General features: G+C 40.7%; 1 pseudogene; it reads right to left on the bottom strand.

Moving 5' to 3' along the window:
* Nucleotides 1-1,986: 1,986 nt before the first annotated feature.
* LOC103747862 overlaps nucleotides 1,987-10,537 on the bottom strand; it is a 29,122-nt pseudogene continuing 20,571 nt past the window's right edge.

Consider the following 10,537-nt stretch of genomic DNA (forward strand, 5'->3'; position numbering starts at 1 on the left):
AGTATTATTTACCTCATCTTTTAAATCCTTAATTTTTCACCTTCCTTATAATGATTGGACCTCTAGAACTTTCATCCTACGTTTTATATTTTGGTGTAAAACATGCATCTAGAAATGTAGTCATTTCTTTTAGAAATAGAATTTCTGGTTTTCATAAAATACAGGTTTTTGTTTATTTTGTTTTTTTGAGACAGGGTTTCCCTGTAGCCCCAGCTGTCCTGGAACTCATCATGTAGACCAGGCTGGCCTTGAGCTCACAGAGATCCGCCTGCCTCTGCCTCCCAAGTGCTGGGACTACAGGCGTGCAGAATACAGTTTTTTAATTTAGGCCCTTATGATTATCTGATTTCCATTGTTATTTGTTTTAATGTCTACCTTTTAAAAGTATTTATTTTATTTTATGTGTATGAGTGTATTGCCTGCATCTATATAAGTGCATCTGTGTCATGCAATGCCCAGAGGTCAGAACAGGGTGTCAGATCCCCTGGAACTGGAGTTATGGACAGTTGTTAGCTACTATGTAGGTGCTGGGAACTGAACCAGGTCCTCTGCAAGAGCCATCTCTCTAGTTCCTAGTGTCTACCTTTTTATCTCTAATTTTATTAATTTGGGTCACCTTTTACTTATTTGGTTAATTTGGCTATGTTTGTCAATCTTGTTTATCTTTTTAAAAGAACCAATTCTTTCTTTTTAAATATTTTTATTAAAAATTTATTTTAGTCCTTCCTAGAGGAACACAGACTTGAATGAAATACATTCATTCCATAAATGCATAGCAGCAAAACCGTCCTGCCAGAGTCTTCACTCCAGCTGAGGTTGTGCCTTTGAGCAGGAGGGCTTTCCATTAGCCTTGTCAACCTCAGCTGTGTCTGCTTCTTGCCACCAATGGTTATGCCTGCACAGTGACCTGAAATGGGCCCCCCTATGGTAAACGTCAAGCCTTCCCTATCTTCCAAGTGCTTGGGCAAACCTCATGCTTACCTGGTGAGGGAACTGGGAAGGCCTAACAGTGCAAACCCACCAATGCATTTGGAACTGCTTATTGCTTTGAGCTGACAATGTTTAATCGTGTCTAGACACTTTTTCATAAAGTCAACCAAACACAAAAGATCACTTCCCTCCTTCCTCCCTTGGGCTGAGGTACCACCTGTCAGGTGAGTCCACATGTGGTTGCTGACAATGGACTATTCAGCAGGCATTATATGGGCACTCTACCTCCATGTCCTCTTTCAAGGCTGAAGGCTTTGCTAAGAGAGAGGTGGCTAAACCAGAGGCTTGTATGTAACCATAACCAGGTGACTCTTCCTGGCTTCCATGAAAGGTGGTTTCTTGGACAGTAACCAGGTGCTTTATCTTTTCCTGTCTCCATTGCTCTTTGAATGATGGCTCTTTTTTTTTTTTAATTTGCCTTCTAGGCACCTGCTGAAAGGTTGGGAAGGAGGACCTAATCTAAACTCCCAAGTGGCCAGGAGGAGCTATGACAGATGCTTTTTTTTTTTTTTTAAATGAATCATAGCCCTGGAATGCTTTCACTGCTGTGTTCCAAATTAGTCTCTAACATACATAACTCACAACAGTCTGCATAATGCATGGGTTGGCGGCAGTGGGGATGGCTGTGTGGCAAAGGTCAAGTTTAGAATGTTACTTGTCACAGGGCTAGGAAGAAAATGGAATAATGTGAGATAAATCAATTTGTTTGGATAGAAGGCCACTCTGACTCAGGCATAAATGCAGTTTCCAAATTATCCCATAAATAAGACACCAGAAGTTGACCCTTTCCTTGCTATTTATCACTTAAAAATATGACAAGCACACGCCCTCTTGTCCCAGTCCATTTTAAAGTATTTCCATTAAGATATTCTTGTAAATGCTTTATCTATTCCTGCTCAATCTATTTTTGACTGCAGAGTAGAGGAAATCAGGAACCATTTCATTTAAAAACCACTGTACGGAGTAACAGGCTGCTTCTCCCACAGCAGTTTCCATTCAAAGCAGATGCTTTTTCTTTTTTTTATGTGCAGAGAGAGACTCATCTGCTGAGTACATAGCACTGCTCATCCTGCAGTTGTCTGTCCTCATGGCATGTCTGTGAGCTCATCCTCCTCAGAGTTGTCATCTTCTTCCTCCTCCTGTGCTGAGGAACTGGAGGTGGGTCCTTTACAGGCTTTCAGGTGGCGAGTAAGATGATATTTGGTTAGATAAGTGTTTGTACATTTTTCACAGACAAAATCTCATTTTCCTTCATGGGAATTGAGGTGTGTCTTCAAGTGGTTTATTCTTAAGAACAGTTTATCACACTTGGGATACTTGATCTGGCATTCTTGTGTGTGGATGAGCACATGCTGCTTGAGGTCCTGCCTCCACACAAACAGCTTGTCACAATAATCACACTTGAGATTACTCTTACCCACGTAGATGACCAGATGAGACTTCTGGGTAAAAGACTTGTCACACAAAGTACACCTGTAGTTCTTCTGACCTGTAGGTATCTTGAGGTGTGTCCATAGGTTGCTTGGATCACTAAAAGCCTTGCTACAGAAATCATACTTGTGGGGCTTCATTCCCATATGGCCCATAAAGTGGAGGTGGAGTTTGGAAGGAGAGATAAAACCCTGGGGGCACATTGAACACTTCCACTTCCTTTCTTTGCTGTGGCTTGACCCATGGCTACTGCTGTGGCTCTGGCTAGGGAGATGGTTATGGATGTGGTTGGTCAGATGAGCTTTGAATTCTGAATAGGAATTTCACTCCTTGCCACAGTTACAGAGGTGAACATCTGGGTGTTCAGGAACAGCAATCTGTTGAGCATAATCCCGGCTGTAATAGAAAAGCAGTTCATTTTCAGGAGGGATGGATTGTGAGGTGCAGAAATAAATTTTTCCATCATGAGGATAAGCCACCAAATTCTATTCTTCCTGGTTCCTGGCTTTGAGCACAAACATCATCCAATTACATTCATTTACATCAGTGTAATGATACAAAATTCCAGGATACCATTGTGGTAGATCTTCCAGACATGGTTTACTGCCTTGTATGTCCACTCTGCTACTTCCATGGAGTGGCTCTTCTGACCAATCAAGGGCCCAAAGCAAATCTGTACAGGAATGGTTTCTGCAGTCCATACACCAATTTCTGCTCCCACAATGGACTGGCAGGGAACAAGCTGCTTCGGGAGGGACAGTCTTGCTCTGCTCTCTGTTGGCAAGTCAGGAACAAAAGTCACTGGTCCATGATGAGGGCAGTCTGAGGGGTAGGCTGGGTCACAGGGAGTACAACAAATTGTAAACAAGGTTGTTATGTTTTTCTTGTTTGAATTAGAGTCTTCTTATTGAGCTTTTGATTAACAGTTCTTAATCAAATTTAGATCTGCTTACCACGCATTGTGGAAGAGGGGGCAGAAAGATCATAAAAGCCAGGACTGGTTCATGAACACAGAGAAACAGAGGCTTTCAATTTTCAATGTAGGCACTTAAAGATATAGGCTTTCCTTTTAGGATTGCTTTCATTGTGTTTCAAAGATTTGGGATGCAATATTTTCATTTTTATTCTATTTTAGGAACCCTTGGTTTCCTTCTTGATTTCTTCAATGATTCATTCATTATTCAATAGTATATTGTTTAATCTCCATGAACTGACATGTTTTCTGTTGTTTTTCTTGATGTTTATTTGTAGATTTATTCCATTATAAGATAGAATACAAGGAGTTATTTTAATTTTCTTACATTTGTTGAGGCTTACTTTATGTTGTAATGTGTGTTGTGTTTCAAAGTTCCATGGTTTGCTGAGAAGAATGTGCATTCTTCAGTCTTTTAGAGGAATGTTCTCTAGGTACTTGTTGGATTCATTTGATTTATGATGTTATTTAACTCCAATGTTTCTCTGTTTAGTTTTTGTCTGGATGACCTCTCAAAGAAAGTGGATATTGAAGTCACCTACTATTACTCTGTTTAAGAGTATTTGTTTTATGAAACTGGGTGTACCTGTGTTTGGTACATAAATGTTTAGAATTGTAATGTCATATTGATGGATTGATGATTTGTTCCTTTAATTTGTATGAAGTGACCTTCTTTATCTATTCTGACTACTTGCAACTGAAGTCTATTTTGTTAGATATTGGAATATTAAGCCTTGCTTGTTTCCTAGTTTCATTTACTGGGAGCACCTTTTTCCATTGTTTTATCCAAAGGTAGTATTTATCTTTAATGGTGAAGTGTTTATTGGAGATATCAATAGAATAGGTTCTGTTTTCTAATTCAAATGTTAATCTGTATCATTTTATTTTTGGTCTTTTTGAGACAGGGTTTCCCTGTAGCCCCAGCTGTCCTGGAACTCACTATGTAGACCAGGCTGGCCTTGAACTCACAAAGATCTGCCTGCCTCTGCCTCCCGAGTGCTGGGATTAAAGGAGTGAGCCACCACACCCAGCTTAATCTGTATCTTTTTATTGGAGACTTGAGACTATAAATAATCAAAATAAAAATTGAGATGTGTGCTTTAATCCCTGTCATTTGGTTGACTTTGCAGTGTTTAGTGTTTTCTTAGTCTTCATTTTCTTAGCAACTGTTTTTTATCATGAGACATTTTTATTTGTCCTTAAATTATGACACAATTTTGCTGGGTATAATAGTCTGGATTAGAAACTGTGGTTTTACAACTTGATATTTAGGTTGTAAAGCCGAGCCTTTAAAGGCTAAGCCATCTCTCCAGCCCAGCCTTTCAGAACTTGAGGCTAGCAGCTACTGTGGTAGTAACCATCACCCCAGGCTTGTGGAATAGTTTGCCTTTGTGCTCAAAAGCTGCACATATTTCTTTTTCAGTATGAAAAAGTCTAATATTATCAACTCTAGGCTGACTTTCATGACTTTGAATTAAATTATTTTTAATCCTTCATTTTTCACCCTCTATCCCCAGGAAAAAAATAATACAACACTGAGTATTCAAATGTCATCAATCTGTAGGAACTTGATGGGCTGGACTTGGTATGGGAGTGCCCTGACCCTCATGGGAGCCCTCCACAAGACAGGACAGTGAAGAAATACTTTTTCCTGGAGATATTAACAAACATCTATTCACAGCAGTTTGGTCCCCAATGACGGTCCAAATATATTCCAGTATGGCTCATCCTTGCCTTGATGGTTGTCAGTTGAGGTGGTGATGCCTCTTCTGTTACTTCTCAAAAGGATTATTTTTGAGACTCAGGGATGGCAGATTTGAACATGATTCCCACAGAGCAGAAGGCACTATGGTGATGCCTCAACACAATATTTCATATTGTTTGCATTTTTTAGACAGGGTATAAATACATAGCCCAGGCTGATCTCAACTCAAAATTTAGCCAAGAGTATGTGTAGAAGTCATGAAACTAGAAGGGGGCCATTGTGTGGGCGGAAGGGGATGAAAGACCTTAAGAGAGGAAGGAAAGCAAAATACAGGTACTGTGGACAGGAAAAATAGAGGGAGGAATGCTTAAGTGGTGAAAGGGATAAGAGAGCAGGACAGATAGAGGAGTGGGAGGAGGGATAAATAATGCTAAGGATTTTTGGAAAGCCACATAAAAATTTATTTGATCTTTCTCACGAGAGAGAGAGAGAGAGAGAGAGAGAGAGAGAGAGAGAGTCCTTTGCGTAGATAACTGAGTTTTCCTACACATGAGAAAATGCTCTACCCAGAAACCATAGCTTGCCAAGAAAAACTCCCAGTGCCAGGTGTGGAATACTTCCCCTTGAGTTCTTGAGTTCTTGGTTGGGGGAGGTACCAGAGATGGCTCAAAATAATACAGGCTATTGCCCACCAGAACTTGATGGTAAGACTCTACTGCTGAAGGCATCATACATTTTGGTCACCACACACTTTTGACATGGGGATATTAAGCTGGTACTGATCTGGAAGCTTGCTCCCTGCTGACTAGCTTTCATAATTCCAGAAAATGCTATAGAGGCTGCTAAGAGAAGAAAAAGTCAGCATCATTTTTTTCCAAGCTATGGGCTACAATGACAACTGGCCTGGCATATATGCCCAAAGTGAAATAGTTGCATGAATGTTATAGGGGTAACCAACCACTTTCTGATTTAAGTGTATTTAAGGCCTGCTCCACAGGAGGAAACTTGTGTCTGGTACTATAAATGTAGATAATAGCATGTGGTCAGGTAGATAATAGCCCCTAGTGGAGAACCTACCACTATTACTTTGCTATAGGGACATAATATAAACTGCCTTCTAAATATGTATCTTCACACCCAGCTCACAGTCCTCATCAAAGACTTCCTCATACAATGGATAGTGAGTAATACAGGGACTCACAGCTGGCCAAAATGAAAAGAATAAGTGTCTCTGGAGTGCTCAGCCATAAAAGGGACATTTGTATCACACCCCTTCCTGCAAAGTTCAAGGACCATTGCAGAAAGGGGACAGAAATCTTGTAAGGTGGGACTTCTGGACATGTCTTGACCATAGCATTTATGAACTCCAGTAGCTGTGGCTATCTGTACAACACATACAAAAGATCAAGCCAGTCAACGTTCCATCATGAATAAGAGAGGGGCACATGAACCTCCACTCCTAGTTGAGATGCTATTGACAGTTGAGGGATGCTAGGGGAATGACAGCCTTTTCTTTAGAGGTGTGGTCCCTAGCAGGTTGACCATGCTTCAGTGAACGGCTCCACACCCATGTGCATAGTTACACTCAGTGGTTTATAAATTTTTTTAAGAGAACAGGAAGTTGGGATGGAGATGGTGGAATATGAGAGGAGCTGGAATGGGAGAGTGGAGGGCTAATGTGATCAAATACCCTGTATACATGTATGAGATCCCCAGAGAATAAATAAAAATATATACTATGTTTAAAAATAAATGTAGCCAAAACTGACTTTGAAAAACTGATTCTCCTTTCTTTACCTCCCAAGTGCTGAATTACAGGCATGTGCCACCATGCCTGACTAACATTTATTTATGGGGCTTGCCATTTAGATTTTTCAGGTTTTTTTTTAGGTATTTTAGAATTTTTAGGCCACTGGTCCCAATACATTTACCTTAGACAATTTCCAACTCCAAAAGTAGTAATTAATATTGCTTGTTTGAAGTAGAAATGCATGGACCATGTTAAGTTTCTTTCCTTTTCTTTTTCTAATTTATATTTTTATTGAATTTTTGTGGCTTTCGTATATCTTAATCATATTTCAAACCCCTCCCCTATCTATACCCCCTATAGCATGCCCACAGGATTTCATGCATACTGTCATATATGTTAAGGCCTATCAAGTCACATTTATGTGCCCAGATGTCCCTTGGTGTGAGTTCATCCACTAGGGCCTGATCAGCCTATCTAAAATTACTCCCTTAAATAAGATCAATTCTTCCCTCACCCAGCAGTAATTGGCTGCCAATAGTTCTTCAGTCAAGGTTGGGGCTTCCTGCTCATTTCCCCAGTTCTATTCTGGGTTTTGTCTGATTGAGTTTGCATGGGTCTTATGTATGCTGTCACAATTGCTGTAGGTTCATATGAAAAGAGTCCCAGGAGCCTCTAGGACTATTTCTGTATGGTCATAAGAGCCAGGTCACCACCCTGGCTCTTGTAATCTTTCTACCCCCTCTTCCACAAGGGTCCCTAAACCCTAGGTGGATGAGTCTTTGTGGGGGTCTCTCCCTCTCTTCGCGGGTCGTTGGCCACCAGTCCACGAGGGCAGGGGGAGCAGAAGTGGCGAACGGAGTCAGGACGGCCAGTGAGCACTGACAGAAGAAAGCCCTTCCGGGGAGGCTGGTTTCATGGGGCAGTGAAACAGCAGTGATACAGCTCCAGATTCAGTGAAACAGCTCCGTTTATTCAGTGGGAGAACTAGAGAAATTATAGTGTGGAGGCAGTAGCCAAAGCCTCAGCTGATATAGAAAAAACCTGGGGGTAGTTTTTACTCCGGGTAACTATGCCAAAGGTCATGTTCCAAATAAGGTCAGGCATCCGTGCTTGGTGGCACTTTCCAGGTAAGCCAGGAAGAGAGCAGGAGGCCCCCTGCTGAAAAGGGGAGTCCTTCCATTTGGTGCCGAGCCCCTTAGGGCTATCTGGACATGGAGAACTACAACCCTAACAGCAGGGTTTTCCAACAAGTCTTAATATAAAAGTCCTATCCAGGGACATGTGCTCTGAAGATTCTCAATCTCTAGGCTTTGGCCAATTGTGGCCTTCTGTGTGCAGCACACTCTGTTGCATGTTAAGTTTCAAATCATGAATAAATAAGGAAGCATAATCTGATTGTTCATCCCAAGAATTAGTACAACTCTCAGCTGTCAAGCCCAAAGAAGAGAGGTTAAGGTAGCAAAGGCAGCTGTAATGGAAGCATCTGTGGGAGACCAGCGCTCTGAGCCAGTGACTGTACTGTAGCATGATCAAGTTTTCCATCTGCCTCATTCTTAAAAAGGCCCTACCTGGCAAAGAACTTTTTATTCTCCCACAAGTATCCATGACAGCTTGCTCATATCTGTGTCCATCACCAAGGTAGGAATCCTTTACCAACACATTTCCATTCCCAAGACCATGTGACAATCATAATATTTGATTTGCATGAGCCCTGGGGTAAGAAAGGTTGCTTAAAGTAATGGTAGACCTTTGGTTACAATGCAGAGAGAAAGCAATGGACTCAGTCAGAACACTGGTCCCTGAAACACAATTGCTCACCAGTAGGAAGCTTTCTGACATACCTGAGAACAAATGGGCTGTTCCTGGGAATGAATCTATTCATGACATTTAGAGCACTGGAAAAGCAATCTAGTTACCCTATTAGTTGGAAGTGAACATTAGGCTTAAACAGTTTGTATTTAAGTCACTGTTACAGAATCCTCTTGTTCTCATCCCATGAGAGTAATCAGACACATGAGCCATGGGATTAAAGATGGATATATAATAAAAATAGAACTATTGTTTTAATGTTTGGCAAGTATGAATGTTCTGAAAAGCTTGTGCCTTTAATTTATAAAATCAGGCCTTAGTAATTGGTTGACTATAGTAGACCACAATTTCTATCCCATTTGTTTACTTTCCAATTCACAGAAATTGTATACAATCTTGAGTTCATCAACCTGTGTTCTGAATATGAAGCCTCCTAATCTTTTCTGCCTTACTACTCTCTGTTCAGTCCCATTGTAAGTATCCCTTTGTCCATCATTAGGTAGATTCCTCATAAAATATTACCTTTATTACCTCAGTTAGGACAGGGATCATCATTATTTTCAACATTATTTAGAAATCATAACTGCATAAATGCTCTTAGATGCTGCCTCAAAGGAAGTCCACCCAGAATTTCTGTTGGCTCAACTGGTCCTGTTTTAGGTCATGTTCTTTGTCTATGACAAGGGGAAATTTATTTATTGAAGTCGTATACTTTAAGTCTTTAATCTCTTTGGTATTTCTTCAACTGGGTTGTGTCTAACACTAACAACCTCTGACAATCTCTGCTATTTTGAATTGACTCTATCGATTCCAGGAAGGGCAAGAAATGATCATTTTATTTAGTCTCCCTTAGATCAAACCATATAAAAATCTGATCACATTGAATAAATCCAGTTGTAATTTCTTCAGAAATTCTGACTCTGGTGCTTCCAGTCAGTACCCTTTGAGGAATATCTTCCAAGGATATCTGTAACAATCACAGACTCTTAGGTGATCTTAACTGTCACTTCTCCTTTCATCTTCTTGGAACTTTAGCAGTTTAGGGATTAGTCCCTATGGTCATCATATCAATCTTTGAAGATAATGGGCCTCACCACCCAGGAAGGGTTTTCTAATCCTGTTTCCTTTAGTTCAATTTTAAGAGGCCACAGTAGGTATTCCATTTCTGGTACCACCTTTCTGAACCAACTGTAAAGCAGTAAGGGGCCAAGAAACATATCCATAACCTTGGCTTGGTGGCCTATACCTTTAGTCCCAGAATTTGGGAGGCAGAGGTAGGCAGATCTCTGTGAGATCAAGGCCAGCCTTGTCTACATAAAGAGTGCCAGGCCAACTAGAACCCCAGGGAGACCCTGTCCCAGAAAAACAAACAGAAAAAAACCCACCATAACACCATAGGCCTTCTGGAACAGTGTTCTTTAGGAAAGCCCATAGACTGAAGAAATATCAAATGACTGATCCTCTAGTGACAGGTGGAAGACAGCAATCTAGTATAGTACACATCTCACTCTGAGAAAGAAACCTTACCCCTATGTGGCACAACTTTAAAGGTTTTTAATTACTAAAGAACAAAACTCTTCCTTGGTGAGATTGGGGCATACGATTTAATAGCCATATTACCGGTGCAATAGAACCTTGGCTTTAAGCCTATGTACTACCTCAGCATTCATTACTTAGTGGAAAATGTCAGCATCATGACAGGAGTAAATATTCTAAAGAGGGTACCATGCCCCTCTCAGTGAGTACTAGACTAGTGAAACAACAGGAATCTCATGCTGAGAGAAAGAAAAGACTGATGCCTAATGGAAGCCAGAAAAAGAATTTGCCCAAAAAGATTTCACACAGTTCTAACAACTTATATTATGCAAGAGAGACTGGA

Source organism: Nannospalax galili, unplaced genomic scaffold (genome assembly GCF_000622305.1).
Source record: "Nannospalax galili isolate Female #2095 unplaced genomic scaffold, S.galili_v1.0 scaffold5, whole genome shotgun sequence".
Lineage (NCBI taxonomy): Eukaryota > Metazoa > Chordata > Mammalia > Rodentia > Spalacidae > Nannospalax > Nannospalax galili.